The sequence below is a fragment of the Phocoena sinus genome, chromosome 7 (genome assembly GCF_008692025.1).
Source record: "Phocoena sinus isolate mPhoSin1 chromosome 7, mPhoSin1.pri, whole genome shotgun sequence".
NCBI lineage: Eukaryota > Metazoa > Chordata > Mammalia > Artiodactyla > Phocoenidae > Phocoena > Phocoena sinus.
In genome coordinates, this window is record NC_045769.1 from 59,020,756 (window position 1) to 59,035,863 (window position 15,108).

The following is a 15,108-nucleotide window of genomic DNA, read 5'->3' on the forward strand; positions in this document are numbered from 1 at the left end:
TGTTCCCAGGAGTCATCGGAGTTCACTGCTGCTAATTGGGTTTGTATGTGGCAGTGGTGACACCGAGAAAAGGTTTTGTAGCCAATTATGTTCTCCTAGAACACACAGGAAGGGGTTGTCCTGTCAACGCTGAGGCGTCTCTACCTTAATAAGCTGCCCCAGACAAAGGCACAAAAGGATATTATCATCCCTGAGTATTCATCTTTAATGGCTTCTGTTGAAGAAGAAGTGGCACTCTATCTAGGCACCTTGCAAGCTGGCTTTATGGCATTTTCAAATCACCCGCTTCCCACCGAACACATCTGAAAGTGATCAGGTGCATTACAGCCACTTTCAAAAATCATCCCCGAGGAAATGAAATGCACAAATGCTCTTTCTGTGGCCTGTTGAAGAGGGCTTGGTGTAACTGCACCAAAGCCAGGAACTGTACACTTACAGTCCCCACCTTCCCCATAACCCAGACACGTGGGACACACCTGGTGGAAGAGGAATGGAATTCCTCCTGTAAGGTTTTTTCTGGCCCAGAACAAATCATTTTTCAAATGTTTTAACATCCTGAGTGTGGGTGGAAGCGATGCTTACTTATGTCTCATGGAAAAGATGACGTGTTTACAGAAGAATCTTCTAGCTGACTGGGTGGCTGCAGGAAAAGCCAGTAGTCAGGGAAAACAACAAAGCCTTGGCTTTTTTTTTTTTTTCTTTCTTTCCTTTGCTTGAGTCTTGGTGGGTCAACTTGTGCCACTTTTTTAGAATCCTGGGGGTTTCCAAACTTCTGCCCTGAAGATCTGGGGGCACTTCCTGTTCGCAGGGAAAGCTCCACATCAATTGCTCAGAGACAGTCAGGCCACCCGGGCCTGGGAGTGGCTGGCAGGAAGTGGGCTGGCTCTGGGGCACGCCCCTCAGGGCAGTGGGGAGCCCCAGTGCGAGTGACCTTCTGAGAAGGTGGCTTCAGCCACAGGCAGTAGTGGGAGTGAGCAAGGCTGCCGGCAGTCCGTGGTGAGAAGGGGTTCCGTGCGGGGGGTTCGGCGACCAGTGAGTGCAGTGCCTGAGGTCAACCTGCGCCGAGTTTGCCTCCAGGATCCCATGACCGGCCTGGAGATGTGATGCAATGTGGTCTAACCACTCCTGCTATGGGAACTGGAACTGCCCATTTCCTGCCTTTCATCTTGACATGTCGGGGATGAATACGTCAAAATAAGCAAACCACAGCACTGGCACTGGGGCAAGGGGCAGGGCCGTGGCTATGGGGTGCGGGAAAGACTCGGAAGGGACACCAGAGATGAGCCTGGGGGCATGCTGTTCTGGGCACCATCTGCCCCCACCTGACCGAGCCATCCTCCTATTGGCCGGGGACAGGGATGCTGCTCAGACAAGATGCACAGCCTGTATAGGGACATATGCTGCGGTTTTTAGAGCCAGATTGCTAGTTCTGGGTCCTTTCTGGGTGATGCTGGGAAAGCTTCACTGTGGAATTTTATCATTAGCTGAAGAACATTGGGCCCTACCCTTGATCTCCTGCCAGAGTGGATTTTTGGAGAAGAGCCTGGCTTTGAAAAGGCAAATTCAGAGACCATAAAGGCAGACCATGAATGCACCAAGCATAACTTTGGGGTGATGAAACTAATTTTTTAAAAATCAAACATATTAGAATTTATGTCCCCAAACAAGTGTCCTTATATCATATTCTTGGGGGTGGCAGGGAGAGAGAAGGGGTATACATGCATCCCATTCTAATGCAGGTGGAAGAGTTACTTTATTGATGTGTGAGAAAATTTAGGACCCAATAAACGCAGGCCAGTCACATGTTCCTGTACAGGCCAGCACTACCTGGCTTGTCTGAATTTCTCCCTAATTTCTTTCTCCATTTCCCCACAGCCCACACCTTCACCCTCTCCCTGCTCACAGCCAGCCAGGGTTTTCTTCAGCCTCTCTTCCTTGAAGTCACGGGTCTTTCTACCCTGATACCAGGGCCCTTTTCCGCATTCCTAGGCAGCTCCCTGGTGCGTCTCCCTCAGTCTCTGACAGTAACCTCTCATTCCCCAAACCTGCTTCCCAGTGCTTCCCTAGAATTAAGCTGACCCAATTCTGTGGTTCTCGCTTTCTTACCTTCATTCCTCTGAATCTTTCTTTGCCCTTCCTAAGCCATCCGGGGGAAGGCAGATGCTCTGCCCCCGTCTCAGGGATGAATTTCCATCTGCAAAGTCTTCATGCTTATGGTACAAGAGAGAACTCTGGTTTAGGACAAAAAGGGATACACAAACCTTGTGCAGCTGGGAGGGTGGGGATGTTTGTCCCAGAGCCAGACCCTGGAGACACACACTGCTAAGGCGACCATTCTAATAAATGCGCAAGATCCTTCTTAACCAACGTGCTAATTAGCTACCAGAGTAGAAATGAATACGGAAGTACAATCCTCCAAACTTGCCAGTTATTCTCTAGGAAACACAAACCAAAGATCAGTCTCTGGGAAATTATGTTTTAAGAGGTTGTGAGGGAAGGGCTCTCTGAGAAGGGTCAGACCCTCAATCTTCATCCAGAATTAACTGAATTAGGCCTGGAACCAGCCTGGCTGGAACCAAAGACTCTCACAATCAGATCTCCAGTGAGTGACTCCCATGGTACACTTCTTCCCACCCAAAATGCATCCTGAAAGCCCTCAGGGCAGGAGAAAGGAGGAAAGGCCAGGTAAGGGACAGCAGTCATTTGTCCAGGAAAAGGTCATCCCAGGACCTCTCCATCCAGAAACAGTCATGTGCTCGGAAAGGCTTCTCATTCCTGCCTGGGCTCCCCGAGTTTCTAAGGGGCAGGGAAGAGGATGGAGCCCAGGCCACGTGCCCTGGTGCACAAACCATCACAAGGAAGCCACAACAGCCCTTGATCCTACCTGAGCTCTCTGAGCTCAGCTTCCCCAGCACCGGCCAAGGCTGCCTTTGTCTTTCTTGAAACGAAAAACAAGCAACTTAGAGCTGAATTTCACCAAAACAACTTCAAATACTTCTGAAAACAAATTTACAGAAAACGAGAGAAAAGGACCAGTCTGCACAAAATTGGCACAACTTGTGAGCCCACGAAGAAGGAAAACTGGTTTATTTCCCTGACATTTTCACAGATTGGCAGGAGGGGACAAAGGCATTGCAGGTGTTCAGTTAGGAGGCCGGATATCTGGAACTGTATGGAATTTTCCCTGATTCCAGCAGGACACGTACCCTCCGGAGAGCACTGTCCCCAATTTGGGGTGGGAGGGTAGGACATCACAGATGCGTCCTTCACCTTGCTGTGGTGTCCCCTGGAGTCGTGCCTCTCTGATGTGCACACTGGTGGTACTCTAACAGCAGCAGAGGATGAATGCACCCCCAGGGGCCGCTCGAAGGGGCCACAAACAGCACCCATCTTCTTTGAGGTCTTCACGGTCATATGAATTTTGCGGTCATATTTATTTTCACAGAAAAATCAGGCTTTAAATGATTCAGTCCTTATTCCTGGGAATGGACCACACAAAGACAGGAACTCAAAGCCTGGACCAGGGACAAGGACTGGATGTGAGCGGGGCTGTGCTGCCCAGAGTGGGGTAGACTGGTGAGGGCAGGGGTACAAGGAGGGTGTGCTATAGGGTGGTCCCCATTCAAGGTGCCATCCATGGCACCTCAGGCACAGGAGCTGGGAGGTGCCATAGCCAGTCTGGGAGAGTAATGGGGACAATTCTTGGAGGATGTCCTTGTGCCCAGTACAGGCCAGGATGAGGTGGGAGGGAACTTCTCTAATGGCTCTGCCCACGCTCAGCTGGTCCAGGTTTTTCAGGACTTCACATAACAGGATGGGTCCTGTTTCCTCGGGTTGGAAACAGTAGTCCTTAGAGTTCCTGTCCAATGACAGAGGACTTTGATGGGAGATGAGAGCAGCAGGCTTTGGGCTGCCTCACCTTTGGGCCAGGTGGGACTATGGCCCGTCACTCTCCTAGGACAATTGTCATCATATTATTTTTTCCTGCATGTCACTGGTTCTTTTCTGGCTGGAACTCCGCCAGCTAAACAGACACACTTCTTGCTTTACAAGTTGTTATTCTCTCACTGCAAGTATTAGCCAATATTTAGTTTTTAATCATAACATAGTTAATGCATAATTCTGCTTGCTTCACAGCAAATTAACTAAAGAATTGGCAGCACATTAAATAAATGGTTAAATTGATTACTTTTGTTTTCCGCGAGGCTTCATGTAAAACTGAAGCTCCAGGCAGATGCACCGTGTCTATCTAGGAGCTCCAGACACCCCCAGGGACTGCCACTGTGCCCAGAGCTGTGACAAAGCCAAGCTAGTGCCACTGATACATTGTCAGGTCACACAGAAGGGACGCACAGATGTCGGCAGTTTAAATAGTACCAATCACAGCCATACAATAGGCTAAGATACTTAAAATTAGTGAAACCGAGTCTCCCTAAAACCAAGTTCCCCTGCTGAGTTTATGATTAACCTCTCTATCCAAAACTTTATTCCCTTTCTTGTGCCCTCTGACCTCAATCCTCTGCTAACTGCAGCTAATCCACCAGAGTCAGAGGACTAAAATTGCTGTTGTCAGTAACATCATTGACGTACACACTCAGGTTGTTTCCCCAGGGCAAGATGAGCTAACAGACACACCCCATCCCCACTGCCCCCGTCATGGACCACCAGACCAGAGACATAAAACATAGGCATCCTGACTCCCGAAACTATGAATAAGAAATGTCACAAGACGATGATTAACCCCAGCTTCTTTGTTCTTTCCCTTTAAGAAAACCTCTAGCTCGAAGACCAAGTGGGAGTGGATCCGAGGCTTGTCACCCACTCGCTTGCTTGGAGCCCTGACATAAACCCTTACTTTGCCACAAACACCCACTGTCAGAGTTTGGCTTTCTGCACTGTGGGCACACGAGCCCTTGCTCGGTTACATCAATATGACAAATGAAATAGTGTTTGAATAAAATTCAGTCTTGGCTAGCCAATCCTTAAAAGTCTATCTAGATCATTATGGCGCTGACACACGTTTTGATTTGTTGTCAGACCTCTATAACAAAAAGAGAAGGTAAAACTCCATAAATACTCAAGCACATCTATACTCTTTTCACTGAACTGCAGAATACTAAATAATTCTGTCAGTTGTTCAGTAACATTCAAGCACCATCCTTCTAATCTGTAATTAGCTAAGTGGTCCCAAGACCAAATTACACAGTACTTAAGAGCATGATGAAGATGAGATTGTAGACAGGATCACAGCTGATTGCTGCACTTGGCGAATTTACCCCGCAGGCCACAGCCTTTCACTAAAGAAACCCGCTCATGCATTTATGACTTTATAGGTTTTTGGACTAAACTAGAGCATGCTTGGATTAGTCTCATGGGTGGAATCCTCATAGGATATTCCACTGATGTATCAGAAACCTTTACTAAATTCTCTGTGATCTTTGCCAGATTTTTACCCAAAAGGATTCAGAAGGCCTTACTCATTTTGGAAAAAGGGCTGACCCCAAGATTAGTAGCTCTTTGATATTTGGCTACTTTTTAGCCAAAGGGGTGTGCAAGTCTTTGTTAGAATTATGCATTAATGGTTAGGGGACCACTAACACCATTGTCCTAAAGGACAAGGGAGGGGAGAGGAGAGAGTTGATTAAAAAACCCCAACATTTTGAAATTTCTTGTATTGTCTGCTTTATGATATTCTGAGAGCCCTGACAAGCTTTTCTCTTCGGCAGTTTTTTTTTTTTTTTTTTTTTTGCGGTACGCGGGCCTCTCACTGTTGCGGCCTCTCCCGTCGCGGAGCACAGGCTCCGGACGCGCAGGCTCAGCGGCCATGGCTCACGGGCCCAGCCGCTCCACGGCATGTGGGATTTTCCCGGACCGGGGCACGAACCCGTGTCCCCTGCATCGGCAGGCGGACTCTCAACCACTGCACCGCCAGGGAAGCCCTTTTGGCAGTTTTTTAGGTGAAAGTGTCATTGCTCATTGTTTTCCACTGTGTAATGAATGCAATAACTATCCAGCTCCACATGACGTTTGAAAGGCTACATACAGTTGCTGATTTGACTGCATTTCTTGCACTAATGCAGTTAATTTCATTGAAAGACAACACAAAAATTCCATTGTGAAAGATGCTTGAGAAGTGAAAGTTGCTTGAGAAGTGAAAAATAAGGTTTAAGTAACCTCTTTCCAATGCAATCATTACTTTGAAGAAAATCATTAAAAAACCAACATTAAAAAATTAAAATTATCTGTGTCTCTGCTGAGATAGATATGATAAAATACTATAATGTTAGTGCAAGTTTTTTTCTGGAGCTCCTTATTAATTTTACTTTTGATAATTCCTGTCACTATGTCAACAGTGGAACATTCCTGGTCCAAATTAAAACTAATTAAAAGTTATTTAGGGAACACAAGTAAACAACAATGTTTAACAGTTTGCACCTCTCAGAATAGAAACTCAGGCAGCTGACAAAAGGAAATTGAAAAACATGCATGGTTTTGACTCTTCCAGAGGACAGCAAAGACTGAAGTTTGCTTATGTAACCGATACAAACCCAGAATCCTACACGGTCCAGTCTTGGACCCAGCCTTGCAGGAAAATATAATTAAAACAATTCAAATCTTTTCTGTCTCTTGAGAAAATGCCAAAGGTAGGAGTGTACTTTAAATCTCCAGCAAAGTTCCTTAACAATACTGTTTGGACTCCTCTCTGACTAGCACTCTCTCCTTCTCTCTCTCCCTTCTCAGCTCCAGAGACCCCGCCAGAGGCTTTTCTCTCTCCACTCCCTCTTTCTCTGCCGCAGTTTTTCACTTGTCATTCAACTCGGCCTCACAGGCTTCTTTAGTTTTCCTTCAGACTGATATTACCCAGACTCTGGGTGACAAAGAAAAGTTCAAAACACACCCTTTGTTACAGGCAGAGAGTGGGAGCGGGACACATTTGATTTTGCATCAGATTTATTTTCCTTGATTTGTGTTTGTCCCAGAGAACGTGAGAAGTCAGTTGCAGAAGGATTTTGTCATCAAAGCATTTCCTGAATTAATCAAGTGGTTAGACCCTGGCGCTGCAAGGGCCAAGGTCTTGCTGCAGTTCCTGTGAACTTTGCTTTGTCTTATAGCCACAGTGCACATTTCTGCCATGAGTCACGTGTCAGAATGCACGCTGGAATCAACATATCCTGTGAGGCTCAGAACTTCTGCTTATATTTTATATAAGTACATAAAATATTATGTAAGCTTTCCTTTTAGAAGGAGAATATATATACACACACACGCACACCCATATGTATATAATTTTTTTCTTTTAAGTCCAAGTGCAGTTGCACTAGATGAAGCAAAGGTGAGAGGCAAGAAACTCCACCGCTAGGACACATCTCCCCTCTGAGGGGCCTCTTGGAGCACAGTTTGGACCATGAGTGTAGCGGCCAGAGCACCATATATGGAATTAGAAATATCTCTGCTACTTACGACCTAAGTGGGCTTGGACACATTAACATACACCCACCCCTCCGGGTGGCTGTGAGAGTGAAATGGTAGACGTCTGGATCTCGGCAAATGGTGATTTCCTCCCTATCATTAGTCTCAAGGGGACAAAGCAGAGAGAGAGAGAGCAAAGATGGATGGGGGCAAATCCATCCCAGCCTCTGGAACAAAACAGCACCAAGATAGGGTGGACCCATGGTGAGCGGGCAGCAACCTGTTTTGTACGTCATAAGAAGCATTTCTGTAACCCAATGATTACAGATCCAGTAATTCCTACCAAACTGTCAGCCTGAACTGCCGGGCACTGAGCTTGGCTGAAAAAAAACTGAATTAAAAGAAACTGACCATTTCGGGCAGACGGAGACAATGACAGAGGCGGGTCAGTTGGCGTGAACTGGATAGCATCTCAGAGCCAGAAGAAGTCCAGGTTTTCAAGTGAGTTTCATTTAGCTCTTGAGCTGTCCAGTAAGGACTCCTGGTAACTGTGAACTATAAAATAGACTCTGTCGGGGGCGCTGAGAGCTGACCCCTCTTTCCCAACTCTCCCGAGGGGAGACCACCGCTCCGGGGTCCCCAGGAACACATCTGAGCCTCCTGCCTTCAGGTTTCCGGGTGGACGGCACCCCGACAGGCCCTGGGAACCGCGGGCGGTGCCCCAGGCAGGAGAGCCGCCCCACCGTCACTTCAATGACCCACTGTTGCCACCTGCTGGCCGCTGGAAGGAAGAACTCAGCGCTGGGAACAGGAGGGTTTGGCTAAGGGGTAGCCAGGCTCCTGGGAGAGGCACCAAAATACAGACACAGACTGAGGGTTTTTTCCAAAGAAGTGACCTTGGGAGGATCCACAACTATTCCATTCACTAAGCCACCCAAGAATGTGGACTTTTGTAAAAGCAGTACCCTTCATTCATGCATTATTTAATTAGTCAATTACAAACACTTTTGTAGCTATGTACCAGGTACCCTGAGAGGCGCTGGAGCAATTGATTGCCATCCCTCATTCTACCTCCAAATGGCATGATCAGTGTGATCTTCTCCCCTATGCATTGAACTAAGCTTTACATTTATTCATTCCATCACCAATAATTATTAACCAAATGCCTACCATGGGACAGGCTCTGGGCCAAAAGCTGAGGATACAGCAGTGAGCAAAATCAGGCGCTGTCTCTGCACTCGCTGGTCAGCAGTCTAGTGGGAGAGAGACATAAATCAGATCATCACACAGATAAATGTAACAGTACACAACTGTGATAGGTATAACAGAAAAATATAATTGTGGTAAGGGCAGACCTGAATGGCTTTGATCAATTCTAAAACAGGGATTTGGGCTATTTGATATGCATTAAAATCATTTAAAATCTTTTCATTCTTTGACCCAGTACTTCCACTTGTAGGAGCTTATCCTAAGGCAACAATCAGAAAATTACCTGGTTTATAAGGATGTCCACTGCATGATTGCCTGTAACAGCAAAATAAATAAAGGAAATCATCCAAAAGTCCAGTGATAAGGGGTTGGTTAAACAAATTATCATACACTCAAAAACTAGAATATTCTACAGCCATTAAAAATGAAAATGTAGAGACATTATTTGACTGGGAGCCTATTATATACTCTAAGTTATGGAAAAGCATGTATAGTAAATCTCATTTTTGAAAACATTTATATGGGTGTTTTCTTCCAGCTCCCTACTACACAATGTTTTTTTCTGGTTACTGTTGGGTCATCATGATCACCATGTAAATATGCTGTTATTTTTCCGTTCCCCCAAAAGGGCACAAAACATAAAAACTTCTATTGACGACTTCTCTCAGCAGCTACAACCTCATTTCCTTGTTATGCTCTGCAGTAAAGCCCCTCTAATTCCTCCCCTCTTAAACCTACTCCAGTCAGGTTTTGTACATGTCAAGGTCACCAGTGGCCGCCATATCCCTAAGCCCTGTGGTCATTTCCGTCCTCATCTCATGGGCTCCATCAGCAGCATTTAACACAGTGGGCCACACCTTCTTCCTTGCAGAGCCCTTCACCTGGCTTTCAGAACCCCATCCTCTCTTGAATCTCCTCCTGCCTCAGTGTTTCCTCCTTCTGTTTTTGCTGCATCCTCCTCTTCTTCCCAACTTTTTTTTTCAATTGAGGTATAGTTAATTCACAGCATTACATAAGTTTCAAGTGTACAACATAGTGATTCACCACTTTGAAAAGTTATACTCCATTTATAGTTATTATAAAATACTGGCTATATTCCATTTGCTGTAGCTTATTTCCTTTACACACAGTAGTTTGCACCTCTCAATCCCCTACCCCTATCTTACCCTCTCCCTTCCCTCGCCCCACTGGTAACCACTAGTTTGTTCTCTGTATCTGCTTCTTTTTTGTCATATTCACTAGTTTGTTGTAACTTTTAGATTCTACCTATAAGTGATATCATACAGTATTTGTCTTTCTCTGTCTGACTTATTTCACTAAGCATAGTATCCTCCAAGTCCATCCATGCTGCTGCAAATGGCAACTTTCCTTCTTTTTATGGCTGAGTAGTATTCCATTGTACATACATATACCACATCTTCTTTATCCGTTCATCTGTTGGTGGTCACTTATGTTGCTCCATATCTCGGCTATTGTAAATAATGCTGCTGTGAACACTGGGGTGCCTGTATCTTTTCAAATTAGTGTTTTCATTCTCTTTGCATATGTACCCAGGAATGGAATCACTGAATCATATGGCAACTCTATTTTTAGTTTTTTGAGGAACCTCCATACTGTTTTCCACAGTGGCTACACCAATTTACATTCCCCTCAACAGTGCACGAGGGTTCCCTTTTCTTCACAACCTTACCAACATTTGTTATTTGTGGTCTTTTTGAGGATAGCCATTCTGACAGGTGTGAGGTGATAGCTCATTGTGGTTTTGATGTTAGTTCTCTTCTCTGTCTATACTCATTCCTTTGATCTTATCCAGTCGTGGTTTTAAGCACCATTTACCCTAGTCTAGACCTCTCCTCTAAACTCCTGACTCCTAAATCCAACTGCCGGCTCAGATTTCTAATAGACACCTCAAACTAACAGAACTCATGATTTTCCTCCCTTTTAATCTGCTCCATCCACAGCCTTCCTTAATTCACTTGTTGGCACATAAAACCTTCATAACGTTCAGGCCAAAACCCTGCAAATCATCTTTAATCATCATCCTCTCTTTTTTTTTTTGCATCCAGCTCCAATCCTTCAGGAAATCCCGTTAGCCCTAGTGTCAGAATATAGTTCCCAGATCCAACTACTTCTCATGGCCCTCACTGCGTCCACTCTGGTCCCATCCACCACCATCCACCTCCTGGATTACTGTGTAGCTCCTAACTTGTCTCCCCTACAGCCTCTTGTCGCCACAGGAGCCAGAGTTGCCCTTTTACAACATGTGTCAGATCATGTCACTCCCGCTCAAAACCATGCAGGGGCTCCGCATCTCACACAGAGTAACAGTCTACAAGGTGTGCTGAGGCCCCTCCGCCCCCAGGCTACTCTCTGACTTCATCCTCTGGCCGTCTCCCCAGCGCTCACTCTGCTCCTGCCGGGGTGGCTCCTCTGCTCTGTCTTCAGCCCACCAGGCCCATTCCCCCTGGGGACCTCTATTGTGCTCACTCTGCCCAGAAGGCTCATACCACAGATATCTGCGCCTCCTTCCGGTTTTTGCTCAAATGCCTCATCCTCATTGAAGCGTACCCTCAACCTACCACGTTTACGATTGCGATCCCCTCTCCAGCTGTCCCGATCCCCCTTACCCTGCTCTTTTTCCATAGCATTTTGACCTGTTAAGATACTAAACAATTCACTTATTATCTGTATATATATTTATTTTTTTAATTGGAGTATAGTTCTATATTTTTTTATTGATAATCTCCGCCAACTAGAATGCATTTTTCCTGAGGAACAGAAATCTTCATTTAATTTACTGATGTATTCCAAATGCCTAGAACTGTGCCTGGCACATAGCAATGCCCAATGACAAAAATTTTTAATAAATGAAGGCATGGGCGGAATCCTTTCACAATGTATATGGATGTCAAATCATCACATTGTACACGTTAAATATCTTACAATTTTATTTGTCAATTATACCTCAATAAAACTGCAAAAAAATTAATCTTTTCCTGAAAATATCATTTCCCTAGCATAAAAACCTAAAAATTATAGGAAATCTTTTGACTTAAAGAAACATAAAGCAGGGTTTGGGGTCAGTGAAAATAAATACATAAAACATACATAAATGCATGGAAAGAGTCTGAATGTATATAAAATAACCCATTAACCATAGATATTTCTGGTAGAAGGATCATGGATAAAAATTTTTCTTTTTGTTCATCTGTTTTCCACTTTTTCTATAATAAAATTGAATTACTTTAATAATAAACTTTTCAATGAAAAAAATAGGTTTACCCCTGTGGATGATAGCAGTTTTTTTTGGTTTTTTTTTTTTTGTTTTTTTTTTTTTGCGGTATGCGGGCCTGTCTCTGTTGTGGCCTCTCCCGTTGCGGAGCACAGGCTCCAGACGCGCAGGCTCAGCGGCCATGGCTCACGGGCCCAGCCGCTCCGCGGCATGCGGGATCTTCCTGGACCAGGGCACGAACTCGTGTCCCCTGCATCGGCAGGCGGACTCTCAACCACTGCGCCACCAGGGAAGCCCGATGATAGCAGTTTTAATATTTTTTTTTTTCAGTCTGCCGTTCGCCCACAGAAGAGAATAGGTAAGATGGTGGAAACGTGGGAAAGGCACCCACGCACGTCATCGTGAAGATCCCCTGCCCAGACAGTGCAAGAAATTCTGTCTCGATTTGCGTTTCCCCAGAAGCAGACCCAGCAAGGGGTTATCAGAGAGGTGGCAGGGTGAGGACACTGAGACAGAAAAGAGACAGAAACGAATAAAGGCAAGGCTGTCAGGCCACACCCACTAGGGGCAACCAAGACTCCATCCCATGGACGAACCCTGGGACGCAGTGCAGAGAGTGCCTCAGTTATCCCATCCTAGGCGGGAATTTATCCTCCGACAGTGGTTGAGGGCTGTTTTGCGGGGCATTAATTCCCTTACACTTCCATCATGTCCCCTGTCCTACAGCCAGGAAAAAAAAAAAAAAAAAGTCTCAGGTAGAGGGTTGCAGGTGTGGGCAGTCAGTAGATTTCTCCAAGTCGAGGTGAAAGCCAAGGGAACGTGGCTGGGTTCTGAGAGGGTCTGCAACAATTCCTTGGTTAAGTCTCTGATTTTGCTCTCTGGGCAGAGCTCCCTTGTCCATTGCCCTCCGTGGCTCTTGGATGTGCCCTCTGCCGGGGTTCTTCCTGGTCCGTTATCTCCAAGGCCGCATGTGAGGTGAGCAGTGTGGACAGTGCCCTCCTGCAGAGACTGTAGCTTGCTTTCCCCCAGTGCATCTTTGGGCACCGAAGGACTGATTCAAGGCTTGGGCAACCAAGGTTTTTGTAGTCTGAGTTCAAGAACTCTTTGGCCCCCTCCCCGTGTCCTCAAGTCCATTCTCTACATCTGCATCTTTATCCCTGTCCTGCCCCTAGGTTCATCAGAACCTTTTTTTTTTTTCGATTCCATATATATGTGTTAGCATACGGTTTTTGTTTTTCTCTTTCTGACTTACTTCAATCTGCATGACAGACTCTAGACGAAGTGAGAGAGTAGCATGGACATATATACACTACCAGATGTAAAACAGATAGCTAGTAGGAAGCAGCTACATAGCATAGGGAGATCAGCTCTGTGCTCTGTGACCACCTAGAAGGGTGGGATAGGGAGGGTGGGAGGGAGATGCAAGAGGGAGGGGATATGGAGATATATGTATACATATAGCTGATTCACTTTGTTATACAGCAGAAACTAACACAACATTGTAAAGCAATTATACTCCAATAAAGATGTTTAAAAAAACTCTTAAAAAAAACACAGAATTCTTTGGCCATACAATTCCTTCAAATATTTAGTAAGCTTCTGAAATCTTTCTTTGCAGTCATTTGCACGTGACAGTATGCACTACTAGGGTTCTTTACCAGACACAATTCTCAAGCCTGATTTACCTCTTTGCACCCTAACCCCTAGGCTTCTCTCCTCCAACTTAATGGAAACCATCTTGAAGCCCTCTGGGAAAGAAATTGGCCTGAGCGTGAAGAGAGCAACCTTAAACGATTTTTGCTACAGTGGTGAGACCAGGTATTGAGAAGTCCTAATGGGCTTTTGCTGCTCAGAGCCTTTTTTTTTTCTCTCTGTTATCACTTACTCTTAGGGCTCAAAGCGGAAGGCTCCAGATTTCTGGACTCATCCTATCCCTTTCATTTCTGTTCTTGAACCAACCAATTGTTACCTGAGCTTGACTCTTCCTTGTACAGACTCCCTAAGCAAAGCCAATAAGAACTGGGAATTCCCTGGAGGTCCAGTGGTTAGGACTCTACCATTCCACTACAGGGGCCGTGGGTTCGATCCCTGGTCAGGGAACTAAGATCCTGCAAGCCACACCGTGTGGCCAAAAAACAAAACAAGCAAACAAACAAAAAAACCCAAAAAAACCCCCTAATACTGACTTTGTGTTTTCCAACCTCTTCTAGAGCCACTGGCTTGGTACATACTTTGCTCATGAAGAAATCTAGGACAACAGTTATTTTAAGTAATTTGCTATTATCTTCATCTTTTCTGCCTCCAGTACCAATTTTCTTATCTTCCCCACTGTGCTACATGTTTTAGGATCCCCAATGCAAGGGAGTAAATTTTGTATTAACGATGATAAAACCACCTTCTGTACAAATAAACCCAAGAATTTTGATGGCTTGACACAGTCAAAGTTTTGTTCTCTCTCATGAAATAGAGCTGGGTGGTAACCAGGCCAATGGGGCACCCTCCTCCCTGGAGTCATTCAAGGATTCAGGATATCAAAAGCAAAGCCCCCTTCAACATGTGGTTTCCAAGGTCACCCTGGGGGTCATGTCCATTCCATGTCCATTCCAGCCAGTCAGAGACTAGAAGAGCATGGACGAACTCCAGTGGGAGGATGGTGAGTCTCATAAAATTTCCCCTCCCATTTCATTTTCTAGAACTCAGTCCCATGGCTCCATGTAGATGTAAGGGGCAGGGTGAAAGGATGTATTCCTGGCTTTGTAGTCACAGTGCTATGCTATGGAAAGGAGGGGACCAATTTTTCTGTTGACAGCACATCTCCCACAATTTAAAGCAAAAAACATATAAATAATGCAGACTCTAAGCTCTCTTCACTACACTCCCAGCCCTTTCCCTAATTATTTCTTTGGACTCACTGGAATGGGGGAATTGGTCAGGATGCTGTCCTTGGGCTTGAGGTGAGGGACCTTCTTCACCTGATTCAATCTGAGAAGGAAGCAAGGAAGGAACCGGCAGGGTGTCTTTAAATAACTGCTCCCTTTTCTATTTTGGCAAAAATCCTTCTCTGACTGAGCAATTACTAACTACTGGCTTTCAGGATTTTTTTTTTTTAAACAAATAAATTGAAAAACTGAAGCACTCTGCTCTTTGCTTCCCTGAGAGTAGGCAGAGGAATGACGGCAGGAAGTAGGAGCCTGGAACAGCGCTTATGCAGTGGGCCAATTTTCCCATTAATTACTTCTCACTTGAATAACAGGACA